At 47.6% G+C, this 17,779-nt stretch overlaps 1 long non-coding RNA gene across 1 annotated transcript; it reads left to right on the top strand.

Moving 5' to 3' along the window:
- Nucleotides 1-14,377, top strand: LOC123383068. The gene is made up of 3 exons (XR_006592355.1): nucleotides 1-747; nucleotides 4,846-4,927; nucleotides 11,363-14,377. It is a non-coding gene; the product is annotated as an uncharacterized LOC123383068 (long non-coding RNA).
- The last annotated feature ends 3,402 nt before the right edge of the window (nucleotides 14,378-17,779 follow it).

Raw genomic sequence — 17,779 nt, 5'->3', positions numbered from 1 at the left:
TTCTTTTCTTCTGGAACAGAGGTGCGTGGTCCTGAGTCAGTGGGCAGTTCGGCTCCACAGGAACCTCTGCTCCCAGGGAACCTTCCGCCCTACCGACCTGCGGTTTCCCAGCTGCTGTCATTGCCCGGGGTGGATGTTGTCTCCTCTTCCTCCTCCTCCTCCTCCTCCTCTACGTTCCAGTTCAAGGGCTTTTGTCTTCCAGGAGATGACCTGGAAGTTGTGCACATCACTTGGGCTCCCCTCTTGTTGTCACAGGGCCACACCTCGTTGCCAGGGAGGCGGGGAACGTAAACTTCCGGGTAGTCCTATTCCCAGCGGGGACCTAGGAGGTCCTCTCCCGAAGAGGAAGGGAAGGAGAATGCGCGCAGACCAGAGGGTGCGGGTGCTACTTGGCAGAATCTGCCCCATCACAGGGGTCTCTCCTCCATCTTTCTCTCTCGCTTTCCATCCTGCTGAGATGTCGCTTTGATCAAATGAAGCTTCCTCCGACCACTCCCAGGCAGACCTTCCACCCCCCCACGTCCTCGCTACCTCCTCTCCTGCGCTGCTCTGTTTCTACCCCTGAGACAGCAGTTTCCAAAGCGGCTCAGAACGCATCTGTCTGTTGCCTCGCTCTCCCTCTGCACCGTGAACAGCTTTGAGAACAGAGACCTCGCCTGATTCATCTCCGTGTTCCGATTCCTCTCACAGCGCTTGGCTTCTGGACGTGGTCAGCGGATTTATACGAGACCGAATGAATAATTCAAGGTGAGCCGAGGAACCTCATTAAACAATACCACTGTAGGATTGCAAACAATAAAATGTTCGTTCAGATGGACTTTGGATAATTACCACTCACATCCATACGGTGTTTCAGTGGTTACCAGGCAATTGCCTCCAAGTGGTGTTTCATTTGGATTCCCATCCTCCTATCAATCACACGGTGAGGCTGACAGAGCATGTAATATTTCTGCCAATGTACAGCTCAAGGAACCAAGGGCTGGAAAGTTCGAGACAGGTCTGTACAAGCCACACAACCAGCAAACGGTGGGCCTAGAGGAGGAGCCAGATTTTCGCATTCGTAACCCAGTGTCTTTGATCGCTGAGGGTCACTTTCTTGCCTAGGTCCATGGGACCCCACGGCCCAGAGAGTTTCAGTCGCCTCGGCAAGGCCAAAAGGCTCCCAGAACAATGCTTCGCATTCCTCCGAGGCAGTATGGATAGCTGTGGACTTTCAATGGAAGCGCTCTGGATTCAAGATCGTTAGCTTTGTGTCCTTAGGTCGGCTGTGTCATCTGACCCTGAATTCACTTTTCTCTAAAGTAAGGATAGGAGTCTCAATTATTGCGAGGATGAAGTGGGATTGAGGGAAGTGCCTTGGCATGCATAGTGGATTCAATTAAGGGCTGGCTATCCATCACATAATTACTGTTTTCCGAGAGCTGGAATCCAATTTTGATTCTCTTCAAAATAGTAATAATCTCTTGTATAGACAATGATAAGCCAGGCATTTTACATGCCCCATTATAACAGCCTTTCCACTGGTGTACTTGGAAGATAGATTGTGTGGTTCCTGCCACACCCACATTTCCTGAGGAAGGAATTGATCCTTAGTCGTTCCTGGAGCAAGAGGGACTGAATTCGGAACACTGTTACCCTTTTCCTGACTGCAGTGGAGATGCTATCTAATCGGATTCTCCTTCTCAGGAGGTTACCCTGCAAAGTTCAGGGAGAACCAGCAGTTGGTCATGGGGGAAAGGGAAGATGTGACACAGGGGCAGGTAGAGGCCACTGTAGCTGAGATACGCTATTGTGTCCCCGGAGTGAAGAGTCACGTGCTCTTGCTCTGGGGGTGACCACAGCCACGTGGACCCTAGGGACCCTAGGGAATTAGGACGACAGAGCTTCCGTGGATTCTGAATGGTCTCCCCATTCTGGTCTTAAAGAAACCCCGGGATCCACAGTTATTCTCAGTCTCCTCCAGAAAGCTGCCTTCCTCCACCCCAGTTTTCTAAGCTTCCCTTTATCTGAAGCAAACTGAGGACATCTTTAGTTATTTTTTTTTTAAACGTTTATTTGTTTTTGAGACAGAGACAGAGCATGAATGGGGGAGGGTCAGAGAGAGAGGGAGACGCAGAATTCGAAACAGGCTCCAGGCTCTGAGCTGGCAGCACAGAACCCGACGCGGGGCTTGAACCCACGAACTGCGAGATCATGACCGGAGCCGAAGTTGGACGCTTAATCAACTGAGCCACCCAGGCGCCCCATCTTAGTTATTTTTTAATGAAGACACAAACACAGCCATTATGATTCTTTAAAGATCAGGGAAAATGCAATTCAGAGAGATTGGCTGTTGTCCTAGGGCCGTAAAGCCAGCTAGAGGCTGAGCTGGGATTCAGTCCAAGGCTCTTCTGGGATCATGATCTATTCTCTTCAAACTGCACCATAAAACTTCCACTTGTGCGGTATCCCTGGATTATACACAGCCTGTGTTTTCCTTCTTGGTGAATTTTTAAAACGATAGCACTCATTTTCCCACTGATCAGAAAGGATATGAGATGAGATATGTGTGGGATAGACTTTAACATAAGAAAAGTGCAGGGGGGCGCCTGGCTGGCTCAGTCGGTGGGAGCGTCTGACTTTGGCTCAGGTCATGATCGCACAGCTTGTGAGTTCAAGCCCCGCATCAGGCTCTGTGCTGACAGCTCAGAGCCTGGAGCCTGCTTCGGATTCTGTGTCTCCCTCTCTCTCTTCCCCTCCCCCACTCACGCTCTGTCTCTCTCTCTCTCTCTCTCAAAAATAAATAAACATTAAAAAAAAAACAAAAGTGCAGGAATGCGTCCCATGTACTTTGAGGGTGCACTTGCCCCTTCAAATACAGAAGCTGAGAAAGCATCATCAGCTGTAGTACCCCTTATTTGAAGAAACTTCCAGAATTCATGGAGCATAAAGGTGCTTTGACAGGGGTGTGGGGACGGACTCCTGCAGAAATGGTGGATAAGTAGATGGTTGTACATAAAATCTCTTTGGTCAGGACAGCATGTGGTCCATTTTTAGAGAATTCACGTCTTAAAGAAATGGATTAACAATTTGATGGGAAGAATTTTCACGTACAACTAAGATAAAAATGATGGAAAATCAGACTATATTCAGAAAGCAATTTTATCAGCAAAAGCACAGCATCACTGGGGGTAAATAGATAGGTCTTTTCACATTGGCTGGGAGTGGTGGGGGTGGGGAGCCATTTCCACTGCGGTTGAGAGAGAAGGTTTGGAATAGGGCTGCCTAGGGCTGGGTCTCCGCTTTGCCTCTTAATTGTATGACTTAGGAAAACGATTTAACATCTCTAAACCTCATTTCTCTCGTAAGTGAAGCGTGAACAATCACGGTAAGTACCATATAGGTGATGAAAAAAAGTGCTTAGCTCGGTGCCTCATACACAGTGCTGTATAGATCACTAGTGAAGCTGTTTTATCTTTGCATTTTTATCATTTCTTCACGAACGCTAGTCTCAGAAAATTATAGCAAAACAAGCCTTCCTGGAGACCGTAGTGGCTGTGTCTTCCTTTTATTTTTCTTTCTTTTTTTTTTTTACATTTTATTTATTTTTGAGAGAGAGAGAGAGAGAGAGCGCACAAGTCAGGGAGGGGCAGAGAGAGGGAGTCACAGAATCCGAAACAGGCTCCAGGCTCTGAGCTGTCAGTACAGAGCCCCATGCGGGGCTCAAACTCACAAACCGTGAGGTCGTGACCTGAGCCGAAGTCCGACGCTTACCCGACTGAGCCACCCAGGCGCCCCATGGCTGTGTCTTCTTTATGGTCCCTTCCCATTCCTCTCCCTCTCTCTCCCTCTTACCTTCCCTCCGTCTCTCTCTCTCTCCCCCCCTCCCTTCCTTTCTCTGTCTTTGTCTCTCTCTCTCTCTCTCTCTCTCTCTCTGTCTCTCCCCCTCCCTCCCTCCATTCTCTTCAGTCTTTTTCTTCTCCTTGCCTCTACCTTCTATTCAACTGGCTCAAATTTCCAGGGAGTCGTTCACGTCTTAGTGTGAAAAATGGTCCTTGGTCAGCAATGCTCTGCTGTAGCCTCTCATTTCACTCTTCCTAAAGGAGCTTAAGGCTTCCACCACCCGGAAATAAGAATTTAAGATCGTCTCGAGAGTTGAACTCGGAAATCAATACGTAATTAACAAGAGAACACATTCAAAGCCATTTTACAGGGACAGATTGTCAATCAGACCAAAAGATCTTGACTCTTAACAATTGAAAGCATGAAGGTAGCATCACAGAGACCCTGAAATTGTGTGACCTTTAACCGGTGCCTCCATTTCCCCTCCCCCAGGCCCCAGTAAACACGCTTCTAGTTGGTTTCTATGAGTCTGGCTATTAAAGCAAGCGGGAGAGAGCAAAAGAAACATAATTGTTCCGTTACTCAAGGCAAACAAAAGGGAGGGGCGCCTGGGTGGCTCAGTCTTTTGAGCGAGAGACGCTTGATTTTGGCTCTCAGGTCAGGATCTCAAGGCTCTTGAGTTCCAGTCCCATGTGGGGCTCTGTGCTGACAGTGAGGAGCCTGCTTGGGATTCTCTCTCTCCCTCTCTCTCTTCCCCTTACCTGCTTGTGCTGTCTCACGTTCTCTCCAAATAAATAAATAAACTTTAAAAAAAGAAGAGGGACAATGAAGGAAGAAGCTGCAGGCGTTACCGGTCCAAACCCTGATTGGAAGAGAGGGAGGGTTCGGTCCTGGGATTCTTTCTGCTTATACAAGGATCTGAGGGTATCCTCGTTGCAAAGAGGAATGCACGAGGGTCTTATTTAATGCCATTAACCGTTCAGGCATATGAAAAATGACTTGATACGGTTTTTTGTTCCTCAGGCAATGTTATTTGACTTTGCATGTGGCTTGCTTATGGAAGGACAGTGCTTCACCTCCCAAGTGTGTATCATTTGCATGGTAGGTAAGTGAATGCATATGTGTGCTGGTTTTAGAGTGTGAGAGGAAAAGCGTGTTCCACTGGGAGGGAAGGTGGGAGGGCCGTGTCCCTCCATGCTTGGTTCAGGGGCTTGCGTATCCCAGGTATAGGAGACCCAGAGTTACGTGGTAGTCAGTGGTCCAGTGCGTGTACCATATTCAGAGAACCGTAGCTACCCCACACAGTGTTGTTCCTCAGATAGGGCCTCAGCTAAGCATCCAACACACACACACACACACACACACACACACACACACACACACACATATACACACACACACACATATATATGTATATACACACATATACATGTATATTTTTTTTCAGAGTCAAGACAAATAAATTGAATAGGATATAGGTCTTTTTTTTTGGCTCTTTCTTTGGAGGATGGTACCATTTGCTGCACTTCCCCTAGGAACGCAGTATTGCTTTTGAGGCACGGTCTTGGCATGGAAAGGGAGCAGTTTCAGGATCTTCCATTTGGATATTTATACCATAATGGGCCATAATGGGTCAGAAGACCAGTGGGAGGGTTTTTCCAGCTGCCAAATATGTATAACCCGGTTGTATATTTGGGACTCAGGGCAATGACAACCTGGATCCATTTGGCCAAATTTCACTGAACACCTGAATCGCCATAAATCTTGACGTTACCCTGTGAAGCATGTTGATGTTTGGGCCTGGTATCAGTGTCTGGACAGATATTTTGTCCAATAGTTATGGATATTCTTTCCTCGAAGCATGGCTACTTTGGCAAATGGCTGCAGGTTCCCTCAGGGAGAGGGTTGGGGAATAGTTACTTAATATATATGTGGTAGTGAAAGGGCGGGCCTACACCTGCCGACTCCATCTTGTTCTGTGTCCTTCACCTAGACCACGCCTCCTCCCCTTGAGTAACCTCCTGCTCACCTGTTCAAACTTCCTGGTCAAAACACGCCCAGCGACCTGCGTAACAGGACTCCGACCCTTCCCCAGCCAATCGGCCGAGGCCACGACCCTTCCCCAGCCAATCGGCTGAGGCCACAGCCATTACCTCACCAATTGCCCCTAGACCCCTATAAAACCTTTGTGCTTTTGAAACTCGCTCTCTCTCCCTGGTATCTCACCGCTGCGTCGGTGCAGGTAGGGGATTGAGCTCGAGCTAGCTCGAATAAAGGCTCTTTTGCTTTTGCATCGGACTCGGCTCCCTGGCAGTCTTTGAGGATCACGAATTCTGGGCATAACAGTAGAGTTGTAGAGTCCTTTCTCCATGAGACTCCGCTTCCCTCTTGCATCAGCGGGCTCTGTGCCTTGAGTTAATTTAGATTGAGAAACTGGCTGAGGTGGGCAATTTTTCATATGAGGAGCTGTTGTTAGCTTTTGGGTCTCCATCTCTTGATTTTTCTGCTGATATATATATATAATATCATGCATAACATATACATGTACACGTGTAACATATACATGATATATATATAATTTGACAACACATGATATTATATATATTTTTTTATATTTATATATAAATTTATATGTATAAATTGATAACATGCTAGTCAGCACTCCATCTATCCACCTTGTAGGAAAAGTGTGAGTCTTGCAAGTCAGGCACTCTGAAGGCCACTCAGCCTTGCTACTTGGCCTACAAGCATTAAGTACTGCCTCTTGGCCTCTTCCTTTCTGGGCTTCCATCATCCCCACTGATGTTAGGGAGCTCAGTTCCCTGGCCACAGCCCCAGCGGGCAGCCGTGACCTCCAGCAGACAGCCACTGCCTGGTTTCCCGTCAGTGCATTGCTTACCTCCCTAACGAAGGAAGTGCACTCTGGGTTCTCCTGAGGAACAGTCAGATGTGGGTTTGCAGGCTTTATATAATAATTCCATTCTAGCGATCCTCCCTTCCTGAGCCTTTTCATTGTGTCTTCAATACTGTGGCAAGGATGTTCCGGTTTCTCCACATCATTTACTAGAGTTTATCGTTTAAGTCCAGGCTTTAAGACGCTCCCCTGTCCAACTGTTAGGACTCATTTCTAGCATCTTTCTGAAACATTAAAAATTTTGAGGAAAGCGTGATGGCCCCCAGGCCAATACTTTTTTTCTGTTGTGTCTTATATTTTTCCCACAAGGAAGGTACAGCTGCCACGACGTTCACTGTGTTCCTTGGGATGTTGTGGATATACTTTGGAGAGTTATTGCAATTCTTTCGGCGTGTAGGGAATGTATTCCAAGAGTAGGGCTCACGGTTGTTGTTGGCTTTGAGGATCTCAGCAAAGCTGATGCTATTGTCTGGGGCACAGGACTCCCTGTTGGGGGAAGAAAAGAAGGACTCTGAACAGGTGCATAAAGTTTCTGTCTGATATATTTGATAGAGTCTATGTTTTTTCCCAATACAAGGCAAGCATCATTTAGGTTACCAAAACCAGAGAGTATATCCTTAAATCCAACAAAGGTAGAAGACGAAAGTTAAACCCAACAACAATTTATTTTTATTGCCATTTCATGCTTTTGCATGATCAAAAATATAACATCTATAAGGATTTTGAGGCAACTTGGTCCAAACCTCTTTCAAATCACACAACTGTCATTGCTCTAGAATATTCCGTGTCATTGACACAAACCTATAGGTATCTTCTAGGTTGCCATTTTTCCAAAGAGATCTTTCTTCCATGACCAGGGGCAGGTCCAGGTTTTGTGGATGTTGAAACTTATACAAAACTAGAACCACTCTTGGTATTAGCTAGGGTTCTCCAGAGAAATGGAACCAATAGGAATCCTACTGGTTCTTACAAGTACACACACACACTTATTTATTTGTTTTAGGAATTGCTCATGCAACACGAAGACTGAGAAGTGCCACAGTCTGCCACATTCATAGAGAACCAGGGAAGCTGGTGGCATAGTTCAGTCTGGGTCTGAGAACCTAGGAGCACCAACGTCTGTCTGAGGACAGAAGATGGATGTCCCAGCTCAAGCAAACAAAGGAAATTCACCTTCCTCCACTCGTTCCCTTTTGGCCTCAACAGGTTGGATGATGCCCACCCACCCTGGTGAGCATGGTCTATATTACTCTGTCTGCACATTGAAATGCTAATGTCTTCCAGAAACACCTTCACAGACACACCCAGAAATGATGTTTTACCAGCTCCTGGGCGTCCTGTAGGCCTGTCAACTGTCACCTTCTTTAAGGAAAGGAAAACTAAATTATCAACATAAAATTAGGTATAGGGCCTTGGAAGGAGCCTTTCAGGTGAGGAATCCTAAAGCTTCAACTTCATCAGCTCCGTGGTTATCCACTTCTGGCCCCATCATTATGGAAGAGGGCACCTCTCATTCTCAGGACAGTACCTACGTCTATGAATTCCGTGTATGTGGTTGATGGTACATTAACATTTGGAGCAATTCCATCACTATAGGCTGAGTAAGTGTTCTTGCTTACCTTCATAATATTTAATCCTGGACTATAATAATATTGCCAGGGGACTGCTTTTCAGTGAAAGGGATTTGTAACCCAACAGACAAGTGTTTGGAGACAGTTTCCTGGACACTGACATGATTCATCTCAGAATCCAGGATGTTGGATTATTGTTCAAATGGAAACTTGTTTATAGATTCATGTCTTAATATTTCCCGACTCCTGCAACCCTTGTTTAGAGGGTTGGGATTCTTTATTGTAGATTCAGCCCCTGTGGGTCTACAGCTTCTATCACAGTTTTCTATGGCTTGGGCAACTTGTGATGGTTTTAAGTACAAGAGGCACTTTGCGAAGACCTTATTTTCTAAGTCATTATCCTGACCACTATCCTTGTGTGTTCTTCTCTTCCAACCTCTGATTGGCAACCACGTGATGTAACCTGCTTAATGAAAATCGTCATGTACTTGGCATCACTGGGGCTGCTGCACGGACTGTGTCCTTCATGATGGCAGCCTTCAGGCTTTGAGAGAACGTGATGCAGACTCCTTGCTCTGCACGCCCGCGTCACTCGCCAGCCCCGTGTCTCTCTGCAAGTGGGAATCAGTTCCTCTGTCTCACGTGGCTGAGGTTGTTGAGTGGCTCTTCTAGACTGCGCACGCTCAAGTGGGAGCTGCAGGCACGTCCATCGCTCCGTTTCCTCCGTGGCGGTCCGGGATGGAGAAGGCACCAGGCTCAGGTCCCCATCACTTCATTGTTACTTCCGTGTCCATGCTGTGGTGATGGACGCTTCTGTTGTGGGGCTCAGTTGCCTGGGTCTTTCTTGATCTTCCTAGATCCAATCTTACTACTTGCTTACCAGGTGGTATCATAAAAAGTTTTCAGACAACAGCCAGGAGTCATGTCCTCAAAGTGATCATCAAATGATTTGTTGACCGAAATGTTAGGGACTGTGGTTGTGTCGTAACAGTTTCAGGCAGTGATGCCTATGTCACGCCTACGGTCTGGATCTCAGATATAGTGAGACTGCTGCGTTCATGTGATAAAGTATGGGCCGGGTTTTCTTTCATGTATATATTTTTTAAATTTAAACTTTAGTTGGTTAGCATACAGCGCAGTATTGGCTTCAGGAGTAGAATTCAGTGATTCGTCACTTCATACAACACTCAGTGCTCATCACAAGCGCCCTCCTTAATCCCCATCACCCATCTAGCCCACCTCCCACCCACCTCCCTCCATCAACCCTCAGTTTGTTCTCTATCATTAAGAGTCTCTTGTGGTTGTTTCCCTCTGTCCTCTTCCCCCACCCCCTTCCCACATGTTCATCTGTTCTGTTTCTTAAATTCCACATAGGAGTGAAATCATATGGTATTCGTCTTCCTCTGGCTGACATACTTCGCTTAGCCTAACACCTTCTGGCTCCATCCACATCATCGCAAATGGCAAGATTTCCTTTTCTTTTTTTTTTTTGATAGGTGAGTGATATTCCATTGTCTATGCGTATTCTCTTTTCATTACTCTGAAACATCTGTTTAAAAAAACTTCTGGAGGGGCGCCTGGGTGGCGCAGTTGGTTAAGCGTCCGACTTCAGCCAGGTCACGATCTCGCAGTCCGTGAGTTCGAGCCCCGCGTCGGGCTCTGGGCTGATGGCTCAGAGCCTGGAGCCTGTTTCCGATTCTGTGTCTCCCTCTCTCTCTGCCCCTCCCCCGTTCATGCTCTGTCTCTCTTTGTCCCAAAAATAAATAAACGTTGAAAAAAAAATTTGAAAAAAAAAAATAAAAAAACTTCTGGAAGACATCAGCAGTGGGTGCTCCGGGTATCTGGAGTAGAGGGGAGAGTTTTTGGCAGGTGAGCTCAGGGAAGACTTTCCCAGTGGGCTCAGTGATACTGTGCTACCTGGACCTTTGGCCTTTGGTCATTTGCTAGTTAAGTTAAAGCCCAGAGATCCCTGCCCCGTCATACCAAAATGGTACGAGCCTGTTTCTCTGAAACCCAGTGTTCTCATTTCTGCTCATAAGTGCACAAATCCCAGTGTGGCAAAGGCAAATATATTACTGGGTTCCTCTTTTCTTTGCGTGTGTAGTCAACACACCATGTTGTGTTCGTTTCAGGTGTATCTATTACCGTGTTCTGATTATGGTGGAGTTAATGTAGGAGGTGGAAAATGGCGGCGTTATTGTTTTGATGACAGTCCTGAGGGGGAGCCAGAAGATATAATACTGCATATACTTTGACTTGTGTGCAATTTTAGATGCCTTAATACGTCTCTAATATTTTTATCCAAATGACATTTTCACTGGGAGTCATTTGACTCTGTGTTGAGAGAGCGGGAAAGGAGGGAGAGACACTTGTGCCCTGTGAGATGTGAGACGTTGCCTTCTGTCGGACTCAGTGGGAACCTGGATCCCAGTGGAGCCCCATGTCCTTGGATTCACCCCCTTTGAGCTGCTCGCTAACTGCAGAGACCTCGAGAAAGTGCCTTCACCCCGCAACCTTTGGTCTCCCACACCGGGAAGCTGGTTCTTATGCAGGTTATTGTTAGGTTGGTCCTCTCTGCTCTTTTTAGGTAAAAAATAAATAACAGAAGGTAGATCTGTTTGCTGCATTATTTCAGGATTTAAGGAAAAGAAAACTTGCCATTTGACTTATTGATGTCTTGAGACATACCCAAAGAGCCATATTCAACCCTGAAAGTCTACGCAAAGGTTTATTTGTTCAGGAGACATTTCCCCCCCCCCCCCCCACTGTCAACCCTCCTGAGACAGCTCGCTGTTGTTGGGATTCCCGTTTCCTGGGTCCTTAGTGATATTGAGGCTGGTTTTGGTGCATTCCAGTCCTTTCTATTTCCCTGGGAGCCAGTTCTGCTCCATCTAGCAGACCTTCTTGATGGGGTTGTTTTAAATGAGGGGGCGGGGCTCTGTTCAGAAAACAGGAGGAAGGGGTGGGGGGTGTGTGGAGGAGGAGAGAGGGGATCTGAGGAGGTTTAATTCCCAGCCTTTTCTTTGGGCCCTGGCCACTCACTTCCTTCTTCCAGGGCTGTGTTGCTTTCCTGCAGGGCTGAGTCTCCGTGCTCCCAGGATGAGTTATCTGAACCAGCGCCCGTCCCAGCTCATCCTGCCTGAAGCTTCTCTAGCCTGAAGTACAGAGCATCCTCTGCCTGCAGCGCAGCCCCCTCTTGGCCTCTGAAGACAAGATGTAGCCCATGATGGCAGCTTCGTCTCACTTTGCTTGGGATCTGGGAGGCCCATTACATGGCTGCTGAGCCACTGAGCCACGATCTCCGCTAATCTTCACGCGACTTCTGTGTGAGCCTCGCTTCAACACCGGCTTTCACAGACATGGCGCCTGACACTCAGAGAGATCAAGCAGCTTACCTGGGGTCCCAAGTATAAGGACTAGGACTTGAACTCAGTCTTGGCCTTTCCCGAAGCCTGTCTCTCTGTGCTAAGCCGGAGGGACTAGACTTACCTTCGCCACACGGCCAACAGGGAGGGTGGGCAGAGCTCATCCCTTCTTTCCAATGTCCCCGCGAGACAGAAACTTCTCTCAACACTTCTGCCTTCTCAGGAAAGTGCTGGCACAGGGCATTTTCACTCCTCTCAACTCTCCTTAGGGGCATGAGATCTTACGGAGGGTGAAAAACTTGGGGGTGGGTTGGCGATCAGGTCTATAAAGTATTTGTTTCAGGGGGCAGAGAGTTGAACGAAGGGGAAGCTGCCAGTGAATTTCTGGGGCAGATTTATACATGGGGGTCTTGGCCAGGTGCCAGTCCTTAACGATGTAAACGCTCCTGTCCATTTTGCATGCGGAAACTGCATCAGGCAAATTGCCGAGAACCTAAAGCTCCAGAGCAAATAAACCGAGAGTTTTCTCTTTGGTTGGGAAGGGGACGAACAAGAATGTACACGTGAGAAGGCAGCATTACTCTTAACAGGTGCCTGCTCTTTCCCAAGTGACTGTAATTTCCCTGTGTCTTAATTCCCTAGCCGCAAAATAGACACAATTATTCTTTACGAATTGCACCAGGCTTTGGCCAAGACAGGTGGGGAATATATATGAGAAAGGGCCTTATATCCTTAGGAAGAAAGGCGGCTTGTACTCCAAGGCATTTATGTTATTAATTTTATTCAAAAATTAAAAATGGATTAGGGAGACCACAAAGGCATCTTATTGCTCTAAGCTGTCAGAAAGTTCCAGCTGAATGGACTCATCCAAGGTTTTCTTCAAATGAACAGGATTAAGCTATTATTTTTGTCAATCTGGATGGTTTCTTCAACCCTGCACAATTCTTAAAACCTCATTGTGATTCATTTCAACACTCAAAACTTGGGCTGAACACGTTTTAGTAGCTAGGCAGACTGGTTTATAAAGCACGCAGAAAATAGGGGTGGAGGCTAATTTGGTTGGGATTTGAGGTTTGTGGCAGGAGAGTCAAGGGTTTGCCTCCTTTCGGAAACAAACTCCTCCTCAAAGAATAAGAAAATTATCATCTGAAGGCTTGTGTGTTTTCAACATATATTAATAGAACTTTAGGTATATTTTTCTTGTTCATTTTCAATGTGGTTTATGGAAAAGAGCACAGACAGTAAGTCGGGAGCTTGCCGGCTTTTTAGGGACCAGCTATTTCCACTTCCCTAGATGGCTTTACTCAAGTTCAGGTTCCGCATTGGAGTCATTAGCACCACCTCCATTAGGTTTTCATGGAATGCAGCAGAAACTCTTACGTGTCTTCCTAATATATCCCCCCTCACACCCCAGGGGGAAGAAACTTGCTTATTTTTTTAGGAAAAGCAAGTGCCCAGCTAAATACTCACATTTTCACAGCGTCCCCATACTGGAGTTGGCAAGGAGGACCTAAGTGGAGTTGTACTTTGGGTCTCTGGAGTAGTTTTTGGTTTCCTGAAAAAAAACGGGGCGGAAAGGACTGGTGTCTCTTCCCCACTTCCTTCTGCTTGGAATGTAGAAGTGTTGCTTGGAGCTGTGGCAGCCATCTTGTAAACGTGAGAACAAAGCTGAAGACGGCAGAGCAGAAAGATCGCACACTCCAGGCTCCAGATGGCACCGAGTAAACGAGTAGAAGCCAAACCTAAAATTTCCCGCCTAGGAAGTGGGCGGAAAATAAACCCTGTTTGTAGAAGCCACTCCTAGCTGGCTTATACATGTACCTGAATGTATTCCTGACTGATGAGGAAAGAGACTTCCTAGCAGGAAGTTTGGCATGCTGAGTTACCTGGCGAGTGCTTTGAGCAAGGTCGGGTTAATAGTCCTTCTTTTTAATTAGCCTAACACACATTCAGCCTCCCTGTTGTGCCAGATACTTTGTAGAGCTCTCCAGAGCTTCTCACACAAATGAGACCGAGCCTTTGCCCTTGAGGTAGTCGGAATCTCAATAGGAAGACAAAGAACTATAATTCAAGGCCATGAATGAGTACTGTGTGGAAAATGTACAGCATGCTTTGGGACACGGGGTAGAATACCGAGTGTCAAAAAATGCAAGACAAAGGGGAAAGACCCGTCTTCCATCTGGGGAGCACGGGGCCATCGGAAACCCTTCCCAGAGAGGTTGCTGTAGCTGCCTACGTCACGGCATTGAGTGGCCCGAGAATTTGAATCCGAGTCTCTGAAATAAACAGTAACGATAAACACAGCTAACACTTAAGGATCATTTCCTTGACGTCTGGCCCTCAACAAGTATTAACCTCATTTAACAGCCACAACAGCTCTCCGAGCTACGAACGATTACCACTTCCTGTTTTACAGATGAAGACACTGAGACTCAGTGAGGTAAATGACTTGCCCCAAACCACATAAATGGTATAAAACTGAGGCGAGGATTGGAGCCACGTAGCTCTGACTTTATACTCTGCGCATGGAACCGTCTTGAAACCTGTCCCGTTAAATACCGTGGCAGTTATCGATGGAATTGGGTCCTCCGGTTCCCAAGTGGTACTTACGATCTCATTTTGATATTATGACTCTCTTTGTCAAGGGCCGCTTTCTGGAAGCCCCACCTGCACAAGTGGAGGCTAATAATACATTTTCACTTCAACTTGTTCTGTTCTGGCCTGGTTGTTTTTATGTCTCCAAGTTACTGGTCACCTTCAGGGACAGCTGGAATCCTAGGGAGGCTAGGGCGGGGAACAAATTTGGAGGAGGATGCGAAGGCGTCCAGAGTCTTGCTGTTGGGTGGTTTGGGAGGCGGTTTGAATCAGAGAAGACTTCAGGGAAGAGACGGCATTTGAGCTTTGTGTAATTGGATTGGTTCATATTAGTATTTCCTCTAGCCCGGAATCCAATCTAGCGTGGTGACTTGAGGCCTGGCTTTGAGAAGCTATTTCAGGGATCATGGATTCCCGTGGGAGAAGCTGGTTGACCTGAAGAATGAATCCTATCGGACCTCCCTTGGGAGATTGGAGAGGTGTCAGGGGGGCCGAGGATGCAGCGTTCTTGGACTGCCATCGAAAGCATGCAGTCTCTTCATCTACAGCACTTTTTGCACAATGAGCTTGGGCTCCACGTGTACCCACAGGTAGCACGTTGTTCGTAAGGCGCTGCACGTGCCAAGATGCGGTATTCACCGAGGCTTACCGCGACGCACATGAATTAGACAGGGGTGGTCCTGTGTATGGTACGGCTGAGGAAACGGAGGCTCAAAGCAGTAAAACGACTTGCCCCTGGTCTCCCAGTGAAATGGACTGAGGTAGAGCGTGCGAGCTTCAAGTCCGTTGTCCGTTCCGGGACGCCATGATGCTTGCCTGTCCAGAGCACAGGAACCAGGACCCAACCCCGTGTCTTGAGGCAGGGGTATATGGATTCCCTTCACCCGTCACCCCCCCCCCCCCCCCCCCCCCGTCAAACTGGCATCTGTGAGAAAGGCAGCAGAGGTGAGGTTGGGGAGCCAGGTTTGGTGATTCACAAGGCCCGGGGAAGCTGGTGAGGGCGAGCAGAGAGTGGGGTCTGAGCGGTGAGAGAGCTTGCAAGGAAAGCCAGAGGGCACCAGCAGCCCCGGTGGTGAACTCGAGTCCCAGAGCAACGGCACCCTCGGTGGTGCGCAGGCTTTGGTGGCAGAGAGTTCTGGGTTCAAGTTCATTCCGCGTCCACCGGTGGAATGCCAGGCAAACTGCATGCACTAGAGGCAACGTGGTGAGGGGCCTGGCCTGGGGGAGCTTGCCGTCTAGTGGGAGAGACAGACAAACAGGTACCCACCGTCCCGTGTGAGAGGGAGGCATGCAGGCGGCTAACGTCGCTTGTGGGAGGGAAATTCACTGCCGAGCGGAAGGTTTAGGGACACCTGGGTGGCTCCATCAGTTAAGCGTCTGCCTCTTCCTTCCGACTCAGGTCATGATCTTGCAGTTTGCCGGACCCAGCCCGGCGCAGGGCTCCGTGCTGGGCTTGGAGCCTTCTTGAGATTCTCTCTCTCTCCCTCTCTCTGCCCCTCCCCTGCTCGTGCTCTCTCTCTTTCTCTCTCAAAATAAATAAAGACATATACAAATTTTGTAAAAAAGAAGTGGAAGGTTTAAAATCAGGATTTTATCTTGAGAGAGGCTACGCCTAGAGTGGGATCTCCTGGACAGGAGTTAGCCAGGAAAGGAGCAGGTGGTGAGGGAGGAAGACAGCATTTGGAGACCAGCCATACTCCCTTTCAGCACGGAAATTTCACCGACCCCCTTCCCCACGCGTTCCCCTGTCATTCCCCACACCCTGCTCCGCACATTTCTGCGGATTAGTGGACGTGGGCCCTCCACCCCCTGTAACGTCACAGCCCTTTATCTGAGCCTCCCTAGATTCGAGAAAGTTCTTTCCTTTTACTCCAGGGGACTTCGTATTGCCGAGACCACAGCAGTATCTTCTGCCATTGTGCATTCTGCATTTGTATCAAAGTGACTGGTGAGGTAGGGCTTAAAATAATATTAATTCCCGTTTTTTAAAAATTCCAGAGAGTCTGTCCTTGGAGGTCTGTCTCCTACTTCCGGCGGTAGAAGCAGTGGCTTACTACAGAATGACTCTCCTGTGTTCTGGAAAGAATCTCTGGGTACGCCTCTCTCATTTACGATAATGACACGCAGTCGTCAAGTTCGATGGGACCCCTTGATGGCTTAGTCAAGCTACCCTTTTCAGTCCCCTGGGTCTGAAGCTCTAAGTTTCCGGGCATGAAGGGGCAGCTGAGTATTCTCCCCGGGGAAGAGCACTCAGGCTCTCTGAAGCCTGTCGCGTTGATAGTCAGCCAGCAAATCTTACTTCCTGGCTGGAGATCATCTCCATCGGGTCCTGCCTAGACAGAAAACGCCAAGGAGAAAGGGAGGTTGGAATAGTTACCTGTGGGTGCCACTGGGGACTGCAGCGATTGTCTCACGGGGGGACAGCTGGTCCTGGCACGATGTGTGGCTGGGGTTGGATGTCAGTGTTGTGCCGGCAAATGTTCAACAGCCGGCCCTTGTCAAAAGGTGCGCACATATCAACGTTCGTAAGTTTTAGATCATTTCTCCTGACGTGAAAGACGTATAGCACACGTTGTATCGGTAATAATAAAAACAGATAATCCTCTTTATTGTAAATCCCATACAGCCAGTTAATTCTCAGAAAATGTTGTGGGTTGATTGTGTCCGAGCTCTTGACCCTGCAATTTATGGATGAGTGTCAGCTCTCCACGTGAGTAGGTACATATATTTTCCTTTATGTTCATGGGTACAATGAAAGTATAATGACTAAATAAATGATAAGAGTCTTCTTTACTGGTAGTAGTTTTTGAACCCTGGAAGAATAGTTCCTTAATTTGTTATCTGTAATTGGCAACAGATATGACCCACTTTTAATTTTAACTTACATAGTTATTTTCTTTATCACCTTCTTTTTTGGTAATGTTTATTTATTTTTGAGAGAAAGAGGGGGAGGAGGGGCAGAGAGGCAGGGGGAAGAAGATCCAAAGCAGGCCCCATGTTGACAACAGCACTAACCGCGAACTTGAACTCACTAACCGCGAGACCATGACCTGAGCTGAAGCCGTCCGCTCAACCGACGGAGCCACCCAGGCGCCCCTCTTCATCACCTTCTGAAGCCTAGACAGTCAACAATAGGACCCTCCAATTTCTGTGGTGTAAGCGCTCCCACCCTCGTCACCGATTCGGGCTACCGACGTGATGTCCCTGGATGCAGGGTTCCAAAGAGATGTCCAGGAGTCCATCAGTATGCACTGATTCCATTCTACAGATGCGCAAATAACTCTAAGAGACGTATAGACAATACTAAACTGGAGTAAAATGATTAGAAAGTGGTGCTTCTTGAATATTTATTACCTTTGAGTATAATTGATTGAATTATACATTATCTAACTTAATGATTAATAACGTCTATGGTTTTACAATAGGGTGGAACATTCCTGACTGTCCAACCACCAGTTCTCCCAAATCCATGTAGCCGGCCGCAGCACACCCTTGTTGGAAACCCCACCCGG

Source organism: Felis catus, chromosome F2 (assembly GCF_018350175.1).
Source record: "Felis catus isolate Fca126 chromosome F2, F.catus_Fca126_mat1.0, whole genome shotgun sequence".
Taxonomy (NCBI): domain Eukaryota; kingdom Metazoa; phylum Chordata; class Mammalia; order Carnivora; family Felidae; genus Felis; species Felis catus.
Note: the sequence above shows the minus strand (reverse complement) of the source record. Positions and strands in the feature narration are given on the sequence as shown.